Here is a 17861-nt window from a genome sequence, read left to right as displayed (position 1 = left end):
TTTTTAACTACTCTTAATTTATATTTACTGTATTGGGACGAGGATCTGGACCTTTTACATTTTAGCATGCCTCTTAGAATCAAGAAATATTAGTTCGAATATGAAAAACGTAAATAGAAACAACGAATTGGAGAATTAACAGTATCCCAAGCAGGAACACTTGATAACTTTATAAAAAATAATCATCAAACTTGTCTAAAAATTAATTTTTGGGCAAGAACCTCCAAAAATATACCAGGATCGATCATATGGTGATAATAGTGCCTTTAAAACAGAACCCAAAAATTTGGTATCTATAACATCCGTTTTTTGGATTGATCAGTTAAAGACTTAAGAATTTTTAGAATAAAGTTTTTAGGAAAAACCTTAAATGGCGGCGCGGTCAGATGATGGTCGTGGTGCTGCCACGTAACTTAAATGGCAATGCGGTCAGGTGTTGGTCGCGACAAGGTGGCGGTTGGGTTCAAAACCTTAGGCCTCGGCCCTTGGGCCTTATATAATAGATCTAACTTTTAGGGTTGCATGCATTCATCAGCCTCCACCCCAAAAAGAGAAACCCTAGTGTGTTTGTGTGTTTTTGGTGCCTTGAGTGTGTGTTTTGATGTTCCAAGCATAGGAATGCTCTTGGATGATGAAGAAGGTGATCTTGTAGCTTGAGGAAGTGGTTCATACTTCAAAATTTGTATCTCTTGCACTTTGTGGAGCTTTTGAAGGTATAAAGCTCCCACATTTATTGCTTATGATTCTCATTTCATGTTTTGAGGTCCTTTAGAAGAGTGTTCTTGGAGTTTTAGAAAACTCCAAAACCTTAGGTTTGGTTTGTGTTCATTTCTAGTCTTGTGTTGGTAGAAAAATTAGTATGCTTTGGTTTCCTTGGAACCATGCATAAGTTTTGGCCATTATAAGAATCTAATGGAGTTAGTGTATGAGTTTGTCCTGATTTTCAAAAAAAATTCATTTTTATTTGTTTAAATATATCATAATATAATTACATTATGTGGAAAACATGATACGAATGCGTGTGTGTACAGTCGAGTCTTGCCCTTCTCATGAACCGAGGAAGTACCTGAAAACATTTATAATCAACTGGGTAAGCACGAAGCATAGTGAGTTCTCCAAAATATCATATCTCACAATACATATATAATGCATACACATAATGACTCACGACCTTTCGCCGATCCACCAATAATTCACATAATGGCATTCAGCGTAAACTTGGTCCGCCCCTTGGCCTTCAGTATCAAGCTAGTCATCCCCTTGGCCTTTAACATGAGGCTGGTTCGCCCGAGTCTATTGGCAGGGGCGAAGCTTCAACATTTGATTTGGAGAGGCCGGAAATATAATATGTATAAAAATCGATGAGCAGGGGGGGCCACAGCCAAAATTTTATATTTTTGGGCCTAATATGTATAAAATTAAAGTATATGGGCTAATTGTAATAAAAAAATCAGGGGGGGGGGGGCACAGCCCCCTAGCCCTAATAAAGATCCGCCCTTGTCTATTGGTCTTCAGCACGGGGTTGGTCCGCCCTTAACTCCCACATAATTATTCAATACATATCTAGCAGACAAACAATTCCGCATAACAAGCAACTAACTAAGGGGTCGTTTGATATGGTATCTAACTGGGTCCAAAGAGAGATTGAGTCCATAAAATATCAATTGACATGTTTGATAGGGATTATAGATGTAGGGACTCGGTCCAATATGTGGACTCGGTCCAATAAAAACACAGGACTCGGTCCTTGATTTCTACTTGATGGACCGAGAAAAAAAAAAACCAAAAACAACTCATTGCCCTACATATCGTTGCGACTGAGGTTCTTATGTCATCCCCTCCCCCGTTAACCTCCAATCGACGAAGCAAGAAGACTTTCATTAGCGATCAAAAGCAACAGTGGAGCAACCGTCATCAACAGCAACAACATCAACTGCTACCGTGATCAACAGCAACAGCATCAACATGTTTTTTTTTGTCCTTATTTTTTCTGCAAACGTGTTTTGTCACAAATAATTGTATATAAATGTTGCTAACAATTGATTATTATACAAGTATTTGAAGTATAAAATAATGGATGCAAACGTGTTCTGCAAACGTCTTTTGTATGCATGCAACATGCATATGATTGATACAGTATAATGCTTTATTCGATTTGCTTTTACATATAAAATTTGAATACAATATTATAATTATAGTTTTTAACAGATTTACTAAAGATAGAGATTTGTGAAAGTGATGAGTGGTTAATTTAAAAAGAAACCGTCCATGACTTGATTTAGATAGGAAAATATAGGTTCTTTAACTTCATTTTTGTATGGTGTAGGTTGAAACCTAATTAAAATCAACAATGAGAACTGAGAAATAAACAAACCAAAAGGATAGTATATATATATATATATATATATATATATATATATATATATATATATATATATATATATATATATATATATATATATATATATATATATATATATATATATTTGTGTGTTTATGGTTCACGTTAAATGATGTACTTTTTTTATGAATGATGTGTATTTGGATTTTGTATTACACTTTGTATTTGGATGCTAAATGATGTATGTTTAATTTGGATTTTGTGTGATAATTTGTATTTTTATAATTATTTTATCCAGCACAAGGGACAACACAAGGATAATATGGTCATTTTTATCATTCAGCACAATCAATCAGATAAATAATCAAACAGCATAAACTCAGTCAGATGTGAACTCAATCAGCATTTCTAACTCATTCAGTTTCTAACTCAGTTAGCTCTAACCCAATAAACAACTATTAAACGACCCCTAAGTTGGTCTAGTGGCCTAATAGCATACTATAGGGCAACTACATCCTAACATGCATAGGATACATACTAGAGTATACAATATATTGAGAAAACTCACCTGGACAATTACTCAGATGGCTATCAGTTATCCTTCGAATGATCCAACTGGCGGTAAAGGGTCTATCAAGTATTGACATATAGTATTATAACTTATTAATATCTATGGCAATCTGGTAGAAGTTAGATCCTTCACTAATTCCAAATATACTTAATGGCTATCAAATAAGGATCAGTCAGGCAGGATAGTTGGGAGGCAGAACCATTTCGGCATATAACTTTTTTGAAATCCAACAACCAAGCCAACATGCCCATTCTAGACACATTTCCCTAAAGTAAACCAATCAGAATATTTAACTGGAATTAATGACTAATCTGGTACTTATAGGTTCCTAATAACAGCCATAAACATAATTATAAGTTACCCCAAAAGCCTAGTAAGTATAGCTTAACTTACATAAATTTCTAGTGAAAACTAGAAAAGTCGTGGGCAGAACTTTGACCTGAAAGCTCCTATTTGTTGGACTCTCTGACGACTCTGAGCCCCGCTAAATACTTCTAAAGTCTAGGGAAAAGTTGGACCAAAAAGGAGGGAAACGTTTAAGAAAGAAGGAAATTTAAATTTGTGTGAAATGAATGAAAATGAAAACAATATTTATAGCTGTCAGGGAGGCATGCCGCACACCTCTTCATAGGCACGCCACGCCTTGTGATGACGGTCATTCATTGCCACGCTACCACATGTCACCTCGTTGTTGGTCCAAATCGCCTCTTTCTATAACATGCCACGTGTCAACACATAGCGGTGCCACGTCGGATGGTTGGTAGAAGATCTGGTACTCCTCCGGCCACTTGGCGCCTCCTGGTGGTGCCACGTCATCATAACAGGTATTTTCCTGAAATCTTCGAACGGTCATAACTATCGCATACAAGCTTCGTTTTTGACGTTCTTTATATCCCTAGAATCCTCTCAAAGAGCTCTAGAACTTTCCTTTAGGTCTCGACGGCTAACTATCATTCTATTTTAAATTCATATTTTTATAAAGATTAGGTTGTTAAAGTCCGTGCAAAATTCATAACTCTGAAACATCCAAAAATATGGTCCCAAAAATTTCAATTTAATAATAAATAAAATAGTATTTTCTCATAACATCCGAACACATGATTAAAACCAATGTATCGATTCATCATAAATCAGAGTAAAACATCATAGCGGAATCACAATGGTGTGTGTATACGATGCAGTCATCCCGAGCTCTTCCCTTTACAACCGGAAGTACCTGAAACATAAACTAAAAATCATAAGCACAAAGCTTAGTGAGTTCCCCCAAAATACCACATATCAAACATATAATAAACATATAGTGGGGCCCGCCCGGCTTCGGACCCCGTCCGACATCGGGCCCCGCCCGGCATCGAGCTGAGCTCTATAAAACGGGCCCCGCCCAACATGCAATAACATATATCAAAATAAACACATACACATGCAATAATCACAGAGATGCATAGTATACAGATATCCATCAGGCCCCGCCCGACATCGAGCCTTAGCCCGGAAGACATATAAACACGAGCATATATATAAGAGTCACAAAGACAACTAACATACTAACAACATAATATAAACATGGGTCGGCCTTGGTGCCTTCGACCCGCTAAACCCGGTAAGGAAACTCACCTCAAATACAGAAAGGTAGCTGAACGGATCCCGACTCCGAATATCGACCCAACTCAAACCCTAAACATAAAAGATTTCCTTAAGTTCAGCACAAAATGCCCAGAAGCCCCTTATAGGTCAAACTTGGTTAAAGACTAAAGTCAAAGTCAAAAGTCAACAATCTGAGTTGACTCAACTCGCCGAGTTCATCCATAAACTCGCCGAGTTCATCCATAAACTCGCCGAGTTTAGCTATCAGTCTGCAAAGTCGGGAGAAATCGATCTAAATCGCCGAGTTCCTCCATAAACTCGTCGAGTTCGCCGGAAATTCAACATCTTAATCCATTAAGTCGTCCTTAACGAAACTAAGAGCTTCATGACTTAGATCTTAACTGAAATGGCCTCAGGAAGGGTAAAGTTTCCAACTTTACCTCTAATAACAACCAAAATGGGTTTAAAACCCAAACCCTAGGCTTAAAAGGATAAGGACTTAATCATTAAGCACTAAATCATGAAAGGCATAACCCCAAACTGTAGATCTGACCCTAAAAGTTGAAATACCACGTACAGTTTCCGACTTTACATTCAAGCATGCTTAGAAGAAGCTCAAATGCTCAAAAGAAGCCATAAGATGAACTTAATGAATGCATGGAGCCCATAAGACCATAAAGTTGGCACGTTTATGCCAAAAGAGCTCATGAGGATCATAGATCTGAAAGAATAGCACTTGGGACGTCCTACAACCCCATTGTAACGCCCCATTTCTGGTATGTGATTTAAATAAAGTAATTTTCATTTCTTAAGGGGTACTCGACGAGTCCGTAGCCCGACTCGTCAAGTAGAGGCGGGATTTGCACGCGATTTAAGTTGGCGACTCGGCGAGTCTGCCAGTCTGGATGAAACCCTAATTTCAAGGGTTTGCACCCTATTTAAACATCTTATGTGCCCCAAGACCATCCTCCCTCACCCACAAAGAGTCCCATACGAAACCCTAGCCGTTCTTAAGCATTTTTGGATCATTTTCTCACTTGTGAAGGTTTTAGTGCATCTTGGGGATTTGGGGAAGAAGAGAGAAGAGAAGTATTCAAGGGGAGCAAGTAGATCCGGACTTCTGGTTGCATTTCAGTCCCCTTTGAGGTATCAAGCTCGAATCTTTGCTTATTATCAATTAGATCTCTTGAGAAGTTTGCTCTTGTTGATTTTGAGCCCTTTCTAGACTTTAAGGTCGAATTAAGAGTTAATATGATGAATGGACTTCAGATCTAAGCTTTCCAGAGCCTCTTAAGCTCAAGGTTGCCACCTTTATTGAGCCAAGTTTCCATTCCGAGCTTAGATCTCTTCCTTTAGCTTATTTTGGGTATTTGAGCTTCATATTAGCGTGCATGCACGTAAAGTTAGAAACTTTACGTGAAAAACCAGCCCTAGGAGCCCAGATCTATGAATGGAATGCACTGGATTCGAGCAGAGTCGACTGTTTAGTAATGTCATGCATGGGACTCGGCGAGTCGTTCTTCAGACTCGACGAGTCGAGTCGCGAGTTCCCAATTTTCCCCATTTAAGAGGTTAAGGTGGAATTAGTGAGTAGGTAATGGACTCGGTGAGTTAAGGCTCAGATCTAGTAGTGGAGGGACTCGACGAGTTGTTCATACAACTCGGCGAGTCAAGGACTGATCTCATTCATAGGATGAAGGAGGACTCGACGAGTTGTTCATACAACTCGGCGAGTCAGATGAAGATGAACTAGATGTTAGTATCGAAGAAGAACTCGTCGAGCCTTTGCCAAACTCGACGCGTAGAAGTGGGTAGAGGATTAGAAAGGATGATAGCGACTCGGCGAGTTGGTGGCCCAACTCGGCGAGTCCGGTCAACTGAAAGTTGACTTTGACCAGGAAGTTAACTTTGACCAGGAAGTTGACTTTGACCAGGATGTTGACTTTGACCAGGGGTAAAATAGTCATTTTACCCTGAGAGTAGTTATCAGTATCTGATTTAGTATTTATGGGATTTGTATCCGGGGAGTTCCGGAGCAGCAGTCAGACAGTTTCAGATTTAGCATCTCATCAGCCAGCATTACGAGGTGAGTTTCCTTCCAGTAGGAACGGGTCTACGGCCACAATGTCGGCCCGTTTAGTTAGCAGTAGTTTCGGACTTCGGTCTGATGCAGTAGTTCAGTGTGCTTGATGTCTTTGTGATTCAAGCATGTCTTTGTGTTATGTGTTCCGGGCTTCGGTCCGATGCAGTATGCAGTATCTGTGTTTATGCTAGTAGTTATGATTATGCTATGCTATGTTCAGTCAGTTCCGGACTTCGGTCCGATGCAGAGGGCAAGGCCCTGGTTAGTTCCGGACTTCGGTCTGATGCAGTTTCCGGACTTCGGTCCGATGCAGAGGGCAAGGCCCTGGTTAGTTCCGGACTTCGGTCCGATGCAGTTTCCGGACTTCGGTCCGATGCAGTGGGCAAGGCCCAGTAGTTGCTTTATATGTTATTGTATGGTATGTGGTAGTTTGGGGGAGCTCACTAAGCTTTGTGCTTACAGTTTCAGTTTTTGGTTTCAGGTACTTCCGCTAGTAAGGGGAAGAGCCCGGGATGATGGCATGACACACACCACAGCTTCAGTTAATCCTGGGAGTTTTATTCGGATATTTTGATATGTTTTGACATCAGTTGATTTGATAAATTTATTATGACATTTTGAGACGCATGATCCATGGATTTATCTTTTAATGTTTGATATTATGGTTTAGTAGAGTTTTCAAACGAAAATTTTTGGGTTGTATTTTTGGGATGTTACAAGTGTTGGGTTTTGAGCATTCTAACACTTCCTAAGTGTACATGCAACCCTAATAAACCTTGGATCTATGTTTGTCTAAGGTACATGCAAAATATTAATTTCCAAGGTTTATAACCTATCTAGCATGGCATGGGGTACTTTTAAACATAAAAGAACTAGATGAATTACATACCTTTTATTGATTGTTGATTCCTTGGAGTTTGAGAGCCAAGCACCAATAATGTGAATGCCTCAAATGGAAATCACAAATCACCACAAACTTGGAAAATGTATGAGAGAGTATACTAACTCTTAGATTTCGGCCACCACTATTACACACACACTTAGGGTGTTTTTCATGTAACATAAGCTTGTTTATATAGTGTACATGGTTAGGGTGAAAACCTAATAACCCATGTCTTTTCCTCTTCCAAGGATCCATGGGTTAAAAGCTCCATGGATCATCCATGGACTTCCATATAAGCTTAGCCCATTAACAAATGAGCATTAGCCCACACCATATAAATATAATAGCCCATGATTTAATTAGTCTTCCTTTTAATCACTAAATCAATTCATAATTAATTCAAGATTAAAACTAATTAAATAACATGACTATATATTAATATATTATAACTCATAATATATTAATAAATCGTAAGTATACAATTCTCATAAAATTATCCATAAATAGTTTGGGTGAAGTGCAACCCAAATAGACCATGCCGGGTCGGGTCAAGTATATACCAAATAAGTTATGGACTTAGACACCTTATCCAACAACAAGTTGGTATCAGAGCCTTGGTTTGAGGGATTCAGACACACTTTCGGGTATGACTGGACTCAAACTAAGGAAATGGTAAAATATTTTCAAAAGAAAAATGTTTTCGAAAGAATTTTTGAAAAAGAAACTTAAAAAGAAAAGAGTTTTGAGAAAAGGAAAAGGGTGTGGTGCATGCGATCAGCCGAGCTCAAGTAAGTACTCCCAAATTACCCATACAAGTTTATGTTATAATTATCAGTTCCAGTTTCAGTAGAACAGCATGCTAGAATAGGACTAAGGATCTAGGAGGATGCCTTATGTGCCTGTTATATGTGTTTCAGCTTATTGAGAATTGCATGCTAGTATTGAGTAGACAACAGTAGGATAGCCTGTTTAGGTTATGCCTGATAGTATGAGCTTAACATTGTATGCTAGTACAGTTTCTCGTTATGAGGATAGATTTGCTTGAGTAGTTTCCTGTGTCCGAATGCTGCTTGCTTCGTGCTTTGTAGGACTCGGAGTGATTGGAGTTAACCATTAGGTGAATACGTCACGTCACATGTGATCAGGGTTGAATAATCTCAGAGTGCTGGATTTGGCCCTATTGCGCAGCTCTTGTTTGAGTCTAACCGTTATAGGGACGAGTATTTTACTCGAAGGATTATCTGAGCCTCGCCACATGTGATGGTATTAAGGTGATGGCTAATTGGCATTACAAGGAGGCCTTCAGCCGCTGAGGACTGGATGGAGTGGGGTCAGAGATTTCCCTAGGGCAAGCCTAGGATGAGAGTAGCAGAGATCTGTAGCAGTAGAAGTGACTTGGCGGAGTCAAGGCAGTTCTTGAGGAAAGTACGGATAGATGTGGAAGGTAGTATGGGCCCGTACTACTGAAAGCAGAGGATCTGTACTTGAACCAAGGAAAGCTGAGATGAGACCAGGAAACTTGTAGTGGTAGTGATCCCTCGAGATATATATCAGTGTTCCTGACGTTTATTATGATGTGTTTTCAGAATGGTGGTTTTACGCCCTAGACTAGCAGTCGGCAGTTCAGGTGCAGGGGAGGGATCAGGATCAGGCTCGGGGGCCGAGCATTTGGACGAGCAGACTAGGGAGTTTTTCTCTTCAGAGATTACTCGCATCATACTTGAGCAGACTCCTGTGATCTTTGGTTCGATCAAGGAGGGTATTTTGGAGCTGATGGATGAGAGGTTGAGCACCTTCCGTGCCGAGGTGGCGACCATGATGGGGTCGCGCACACTCACCTTCGGGGAGTTCCGGGCTTGTGGAGCTCCAGACTACCATGGGGCACGGGATCCCATTGCGAGTACCAGGTGGTTGGCGGATGTCGCCAATGCGTTCCGCACCAGCAGATGTCCCGAGGGGGACAAGTTCAGACTAGCATCCTGTCTTCTGAAGGACAGGGCACGAGATTGGTGGGAGGAGATCGGGGATGACGCAGCGCTTGATGCAATGACTTAGGCTGATTTTACTACCAGGTTCAGAGCCGAGTTTGCACCGGTTATTGAGGTGCAGCAGTTAGCCAGGGAGTTTCAGGATCTCACCCAGACTACAGAGACAGTGGCGAAGATTACCGCCAAGTTCAGGGAGAGGGCTCTTCTCGTTCCTCAGTACGCAGCTAATGAGGAAATGAAGAAGGCCCGTTATCATGAGATGTTGCGGAGTGATATCCGCCAGTTTGTGAGTCGGTTCAGCTGTAAAACGTTGGATGATATGATTGCGAGGGCTCGTGAGAGAGAGATAGATTTGGAGATGGAGAAGAAGAGGAAGCCAGAGGCGGCATCTGGCACAAGGAGTTCGGGCAAAAAGCCCAAGGTATCAGATCACAGATCTAGAGGACAGCAGAGCCACAGTCGGTGTGGCAAGTGTGGGAGATTGCATGATGGGGCGTGCAAGGCAGGTATGTCGGTTGTTATAAGTGCGGCCGGAACGGGCATATGAGTAGAGATTGTACAGCTACCACCACCACCACCATAGCAGTTGATCTGATTTTCTTCCATTGCAATCAGAGGGGACATAAAAAGTCCCAGTGCCCGAGTTTAGCAGCAGCAGGGAAGGTGGCAGCACCTGCCCCTACTACTTTGAGGATTACAGACGGCCGTCAGGGCCGAGGTGAGGCGCCAGTGGCGAAGAGTAGAGCTTTTCAGATGACAGCAGAGGAGGCGCGAGCGACTCCTGATGTGGTGACGGGTATGTATTTTCCTCTTATCTCTTTATTGATATTGATTGTTTCTCATGGTTATATGTTTTCGTATAGGGTCGTTCTTAGTGAACGGCATTTCAGCTACCGTATTGTTTGACTCGGGGGCTACCCGATCATTTGTTTCCCTTACGCTTAGCAAGAGGTTTAGCAGAGCTCCGGGGGAGCTGGATTGCCCACTTGAGGTTGAGATAGCTGATGACAGGACCGTCAGGGTCGCGAGAGTACTGATGGGTTTTAAGCATAAGAACAATCCTATGTGCTCATACAAACCCTAATGCTTGGATCTAGGTTTCTCTATTGTACATGTATTGAATCCAAGACTTGCAAACCCTAATCTAGCATACATAATATCAAAATAACAAATAACTTCAGATCTAGATGTTTACCTCTTCAATAGTAGCTTGAATCTTCTTTTCTTAAGCTTAGAATCACAATTGTAATTCCTCTAATGGATCACAAACACCACACAAGCAAGAAGGCAATTATGAGAGAGGAGAGATGATGCTAAAATTGGCCCTAGGGTTTCTCTTGGAAGCAAGTGGCCGAAAATTGGAGCCTTGGGGTCTTATTTATAGTGCAGGCTGCTAGGGTTTCAGTCTAAACCCTAATGGATACCTTAGCCACCAAGTAGCCCAAGGAACCTTCTGGAATAAGGCCCTTGGACGAAAATATGATGATCCTTCATCATAATTTCGTTCCCCCTTAGTCCATTAGGTTTCCCAGCCCAAAACTCAACTATCACACATTTGACAGTTCATGCCCCTTTATTTAGTTAATCTCTTTTAGTCACCAAATTGATTCCTAATTAATTTATGACTAATACTAATTAAATAAATATGATTTCTCCTTTAATATATTATTCTTATAATATATTAATAAACCATAATATCCTTTCTCTCATATCAAATTACCTTGTCAAGTTGCTTTGGTGAAGGCAACCCAAAAGGACCATGCATAACCGGGTCAAGTACATACCAAATATAGTTACGGGCTTAGACACTAATCTAACAGTCTCCCACTTGGATAAGTCTAGTAACTATATCTCACATACGACTTCAGGATCTGGTTAGCAATCGTAGCTCTTATACGCTTCTGTCAACTCTGATCAAAATCCTGTCCTTCAGATAAGGGATCGTATAATCCTCTGTTCTAGATATCATGCTGACAATACTTATTATCCAGCATTTTGTTTCTCGATCTCTGATTTATTCGACATAGAATTTAGTTGAACACATCAACTTCATTCTGACCGGGCCTGGCACATAAGTCAAACTAAATCATCGAGTGGCCAAGATATCGCTTTTATTCTCTTAGAATAAAAGGTACAGAAAAACTTCGACTTATATGCTTTTATCATTTACTAGCTAAGTCACACACAATAATGCGTTTTACAACATCAAGTTACTGATGCGTTTTCGCATTATCAATGCATAATCAACTAGCAAACAACAACCATATCTCTAGGTTTAAAGATTATATGATATTATCATCTTGCGATCACTTATGGTAACTTTCATGAAATGATACTAGCAAGTGCGGGTTTATTCCAATGCTTAAAACAAATTTCATAAGCACTCATAAACTTCGTAGCAAACCTTTGCTATGTCTAAAACCTTTCAGACAATCTACAAACAAATTTATGACAATTTTCTTTCATATCTACTTCCAACATATGAGCAATTGTGGACTGTTCGAACAATCTTATTATTCAGGAAGTCAAAACATGCAAAATTGGAAATAACAGATAAATAATCAACACAAGATAGTAACTTTCTTATAAATAACACACCTTTATTTAATCATCAAAATGTTGAATACAAAATTATCCATTACAAATTTCTTACCTATCTAATCTAAACTAATATCGTCCTTTAGTCCAACGCTCCTAGCGTGCTTCAAATGCTTAACCCTACTCAGTCCCTTCGTAAGGGGATCTGCTGGGTTATCTTCTGACGATACCCTCTTCACAACGAGGAGTCCCTCTTCTACCCGATGTCTAATAAAATGGTATTTCCTGTCGATATGTCGAGATCTGCCATGATCTCTTGGTTCCTTGGTCAAGGCAACCGCTCCTTCATTATCACAGAAAATTTCCATGGGCTCCTTTATGGATGGCACAACTCCAAGGTCTCCAATGAAGTTCTTCAACCATATAGCCTCCTTTGACGCCTCGCTTGCCGCAATGTACTCTGATTCGCACGTTGAATCAACCACGGTCTCTTGCTTGGAACTTTTCCAAGTTACTGCTCCTCCGTTCAGGGTAAAGTCTCAGCCTGACTGCGATCGGTAATTATCCCGATCCGTCTGAAAACTAGCGTCACTGTACCCTCGCACTCTTAATTCATCACTCCCACCGAGGACTAGAAACCATTCCTTGGTCCTTCGTAGGTACTTAAGAATATTCTTGACAGCAATCCAATGTGCCCTACCAGGGTTCCCTTGATATCTGTTGACCATGCTCAAAGCGAAGGCCACATCAGGGCGAGTACAGGTCATAGCGTACATAATCGAGCCAACTGCGGAAGCGTAAGGTACTCGGCTCATATCAGCTATCTCTGCCTCTGTACTCGGGCTCTGAGTCTTACTCAGTTTGGTATTGCATTGAATTGGCAACTCCCCTTTCTTGGAATTTTCCATACTAAAACGTTTTAGTACCTTTTGCAAATATGTATCCTGACTGAGTCCTATCAGTCTCTTACTTCTGTCTCTCACTATCCTTATTCCTAGTATATATGCAGCTTCTCCGAGGTCCTTCATAGCGAAACACTTCCCAAGCCAGGATTTGACCTCCTGCAAGGTTGGAATGTCGTTTCCTATGAGTAGTATGTCATCGACATACAATACGAGGAAGCTCACTATACTCCCACTGGCCTTGACATACACACATGACTCATCTTCGTTTCGTAGAAAAGCAAACTCTTTGACCTTCTCGTCAAAACAAAGATTCCATCTGCGAGATGCTTGCTTTAATCCATAAATGGATTTCTCAAGCTTGCACACTCTATTTGGATGCTTCGCATTGACAAAACCCTCTGGCGGATTCATGTAAACATCCTCAGCCAATTTTCCATTTAGTAAAGCGGTTTTTACGTCCATCTGCCAGATTTCATAATCATGAAACGCAGCTATTGCGAGCATTACCCTAATAGACTTTATCTTGGCAACTGGCGAGAAGGTCTCATCATAGTCAACTCCAGGAGTTTGAGTAAAGCCCTTCGCGACCATTCACGCTTTATAAGTATGCACTTTCCCATCCATGTCTGTCTTCTTCTTGAAGATCCACTTGCACCTGACTGTCTTACGACCTGGTACATTATCAACCAAATTCCAAACTTCATTGTCATACATGGACTGAATCTCGCTGTCCATTGCCTCTTTCGATTTAGCAGACTCTGGGCCTGCCATGGCTTCCTTATAGCTATTAGGTTTGTCCAGATTCATTAGTGTACTATCACTAATAAACGTATCCCCGTCAGTAGTAATATGGAAACCATAGAACTGGGGTGGAACACTAACTCTATTTGAACGTCTAAGAGGTAAGGACTGTTCAATTGGTTCAACAGGAGTTTCCTCCTCAGGTTGCATGCCAGTGTCAGAGGTTCCTTCATCTCGTGACTCTTGAAGCTCTTCAAGGTCAATCTGACTCCCACTGTCTCCTTGACTTATGAGTTCTCTTTCTCTGAAAACCCCTCTCCTAGCAACAAAGACAACATTGTCACTTGATCTATAGAAGAGATAGCCAAAAGACTTCTGTGGATAGCCGATGAAATAACACTTCTCACTACGAGGTTCTAGCTTGTCGTGAGTCTCTCGTCTTACGAAAGCTTCACAACCCCAAACCTTGATATGTGCTAACGAGGGAGCTTTCCCTGTCCACATCTCGTGAGGTGTTTTGGCAACCTTCTTGGTGGGAACTAAGTTAAGGATATGGGCGGCAGTCTCTAAGGCATACCCCCAGAATGAGATTGGTAACGAAGCACGACTCATCATAGAACGAACCATGTTCAACAAGGTTCGATTACGTCTCTCAGCCACACCATTCAATTGTGGCGTTCTAGGAGGCGTCAATTGCGAAACTATTCCGCATTCTTTTAGATAGTCGTGAAACTCAAGACTTAGGTACTCTCCTCCTCGATCAGATCGAAGCATCTTGATTTTCCTGCCCAACTAATTCTCCACTTCATTCTTGAACTCTTTGAACTTTTCAAAGGTTTCTGACTTCTGCTTGATTAAGTAGATATATCCATATCTGTTATAATCATCTGTAAAAGTTACGTAGAAGCGACAAGCGTCCCTTGTGGTGGATCTAAAGGGTCCACATACATCTGTATGTATGAGATCCAATACACCCTCACCCCTTTCACATGAGCCAGTAAAGGGTGACTTGGTCATCTTCCCAAGTAAACAAGACTCACACATGTCATCGTCCCTAAGGTCGAATGACTCCAAGACTCCATCCTTTTGGAGTTGGGCTATGCGTTTCTTGTTAACATGGCCAATGCGACAATGCCACAAGCATGCTTTGTCCAAACTTGTGGACGAATCAATATTCAAAACATCATTTCCTAAATTATCTATAACTAACACAGATTCATAAATCCCATTACAAGGTAAAGCATTGAAATAAAAGACACCATTCAAATAAGCATTAATAGAACCATTACTATTATCAAACGAATATCTGAAACCTTGTCTAAACAATCCACGAACAGAAATGATGTTCCTTACCATATCTGGCGAATAGCAACAATTATTTAAATCTAGCCCTAACCCATTACTCAACACTAAGGAATAAACTCCGATCTTGGTTACTGGTGAAGACTTCTTGTTTCCCATGATCAAGTTTATCCTTCCATGCTCCACTTCCCTACTTTTTCTTAGCCCTTGCAAATCAGAACAAATGTGGTAACCACATCCAGTATCAAGGACCCATGAAGTAGCAAGTGATGAGTTATTAGATTTAATTAAATACATACCTGCAAAGGTGGGCTTTATCTTCCCATCCTTAATATCCTGCAGATATTTAGGGCAGCTTCGTTTCCAGTGGCCCTTCTGGTGGCAATAGAAGCACTCTGCTTCCTTGGGGTCAGAAGAGGGCTTGACAGAACCTGCTTTGGTCCCACTAGAAGAGGAACCATCTTGGGTCTTACCCTTATGGTGGCTCTTAGAAGGAGCCTTCCTCTTCTTTCCCTTTCCTTGGCCAATTGCCAACACAGGAGCAGCTACAGTAGAGGATGATGCAATAGATTTGTCCTTGAGGTTGCTCTCAGCTGTCCTCAGGAGCCCTTGAAGTTTACTCAGGGTGACCTCTTCTTTGTTCATATGGTAGGTCATTCTGAACTGGTTGTAGCAGGAAGGCAAGGAGTGGAGGATGATGTCGATAGCCAAATCCTCATCAAACTTAACATTAAGTTTGAGAAGACGATCAACATACCTTTACATTCTTTGCAAATGAGCAGTTAAGGATTCTCCACTCCCCATCCTAGCGGTGATCATGTTGGTGATGATCTCATAGCGCTCTTGCCTCGCGCTCTGGTGGTACATGTCCAACAAATCTTGGTGCATCTCATATGGATACATGTCCTCATAGGACTTTTGGAGTTCGAGGTTCATGGTGGCCAACATGATGCAATGAACTTTCGTTGCATCACGCTCGTGGGCCTCAAAGGCGGCCATCTCTTCAGGAGTAGCTTCTTCCGGGTTGATCTTTTCTAGCTTCTCGTCGAGGATATATTCTTTGTCCTCGTAGCGAGTTATCATGCGAATGTATCTCATCCACTCATTGAAGTTCGAGTCATCAAATGTCACCTTTTGACATAGGTTCATCAACGAGAATGACCCAGAAGTGTTGTTGTTTGCGTTTGCGTTAGACATCTGAAATAGAAAGGAACAAAGTTTGATTAGAAATGAATCCCCAATTAAACACCCAAATGAGAAATTAGGTCTAGGATCCAACAACATTATTTACAACTTAGAAAAGGGATGCCGTAATCTAAAAGTAAATAATTTGAAGGTAAGTGAATGACGATTCACTAATTTTCACCATGAAAAACGAAAAAGAATTAAGTTTTTAAATGTATTTGAAAATTCCTAGATTTCTTTTGAGATTCATTGAACACTTCAATGGCATGTTTAAATCTCGATATGCACTTCAAATTTGCGACTGGGATGCCGAGGATCGCAAACAAGTTTGTGAATAACCATGCGAATCAACATGGTGCACTCAATGTCTTCATCACCTAATCAATGTGCTGGTTAGCCACGCACGCTCCATTGATCCATGATAAAACATCGAGCCACCCTTCGTCACCAATGTCAATCCCAAATTAGTGTGCCGGTTAGCCACGCACGCTCCACTAACGTTTGACAGGGGTACAAAGTGTAATTCCATGGAATAGCATCATTTTTCACATTTTACCCTAAAGTAACTAAGATTGGGAATTTATAAAACAATGTAGTTACTTTAATATTTCCATTATACTTATAATGAGGAATTAAATGCCCTATCCTATCCGTTCGGCTAACGACCCTCCACCAGTCAAGCAAGCGGTAGGTGTGAGTGTACACCCATTAAGCGCCATTTTATAGGCAGCAACCTTATACCCACCTTATAGACTGGCTTCGTGAATGAGGCCTACTAGCGATAAGACTAGCTTATTCTTATACATATATATTAATTAATCTTGTAATAATATAATATTATAGGGTTGAATTTTAAACTTGTAAAATTCTAAGGGTTTGAAATTTAAATCATTCAAAATTAAACTTTTAATCACAAAATTTAAATTTCAAAACTTGAGGACAAGTTTTGAACTTTTCAAAAAACACAAAGGATCAAATAACAAATAATATAAATCAAACAACTAATTTAGTGATTATCTATATTTGACCTAATTCAATTTCTTGCAAGATAAGTTACCCAATTAATACAAATAATCAATTTTAATCAAATAAGGAATTTATTATCTAATCAATTGGTAAATATCTTTTGTTTTTGGCAAGGATAGTCTCACAAAATCATTAAAATTCGAATTTTATCAGTAAAAACAGATTAGGCAACTATTCCATAGCAAAAACAGCAAGAAATCCCGATATATCCTCTGTCAGACGATCCGACTCGCCGAGCCACTCATGGACTCGCCGAGTAGGGCCGACTCGCCGAGTGCATGAAGTGACTCGCCGATTCCAGTCGAACAGAAGCCAGAAAAACGATTTTCAGCATACAAACAGTTAAAGCATCACATACCACAGAAACCAATCAAGTCTCTGATACCACTGATGGGTTTTGAGCATAAGAACAATCCTATGTGCTCATACAAACCCTAATGCTTGGATCTAGGTTTCTCTATTGTACATGCATTGAATCCAAGACTTGCAAACCCTAATCTAGCATACATAATATCAAAATAACAAATAACATCAGATCTAGATGTTTACCTCTTCAATAGTAGCTTGAATCTTCTTTTCTTGAGCTTAGAATCATAATTGTAATTCCTCTAATGGATCACAAACACCACACAAGCAAGAAGGCAATTATGAGAGAGGAGAGATGATGCTAAAATCGGCCCTAGGGTTTCTCTTGGAAGCAAGTGGCCGAAAATT

Source organism: Lactuca virosa, chromosome 5 (genome assembly GCF_052849685.1).
Source record: "Lactuca virosa cultivar CGN04683 chromosome 5, Lactuca_virosa_CGN04683_v6, whole genome shotgun sequence".
In the NCBI taxonomy this organism is placed as follows: Eukaryota; Viridiplantae; Streptophyta; class Magnoliopsida; order Asterales; family Asteraceae; genus Lactuca; species Lactuca virosa.
The sequence above is the reverse complement of the archived record's forward strand: the minus strand, read 5'-3'. Positions refer to the sequence as shown.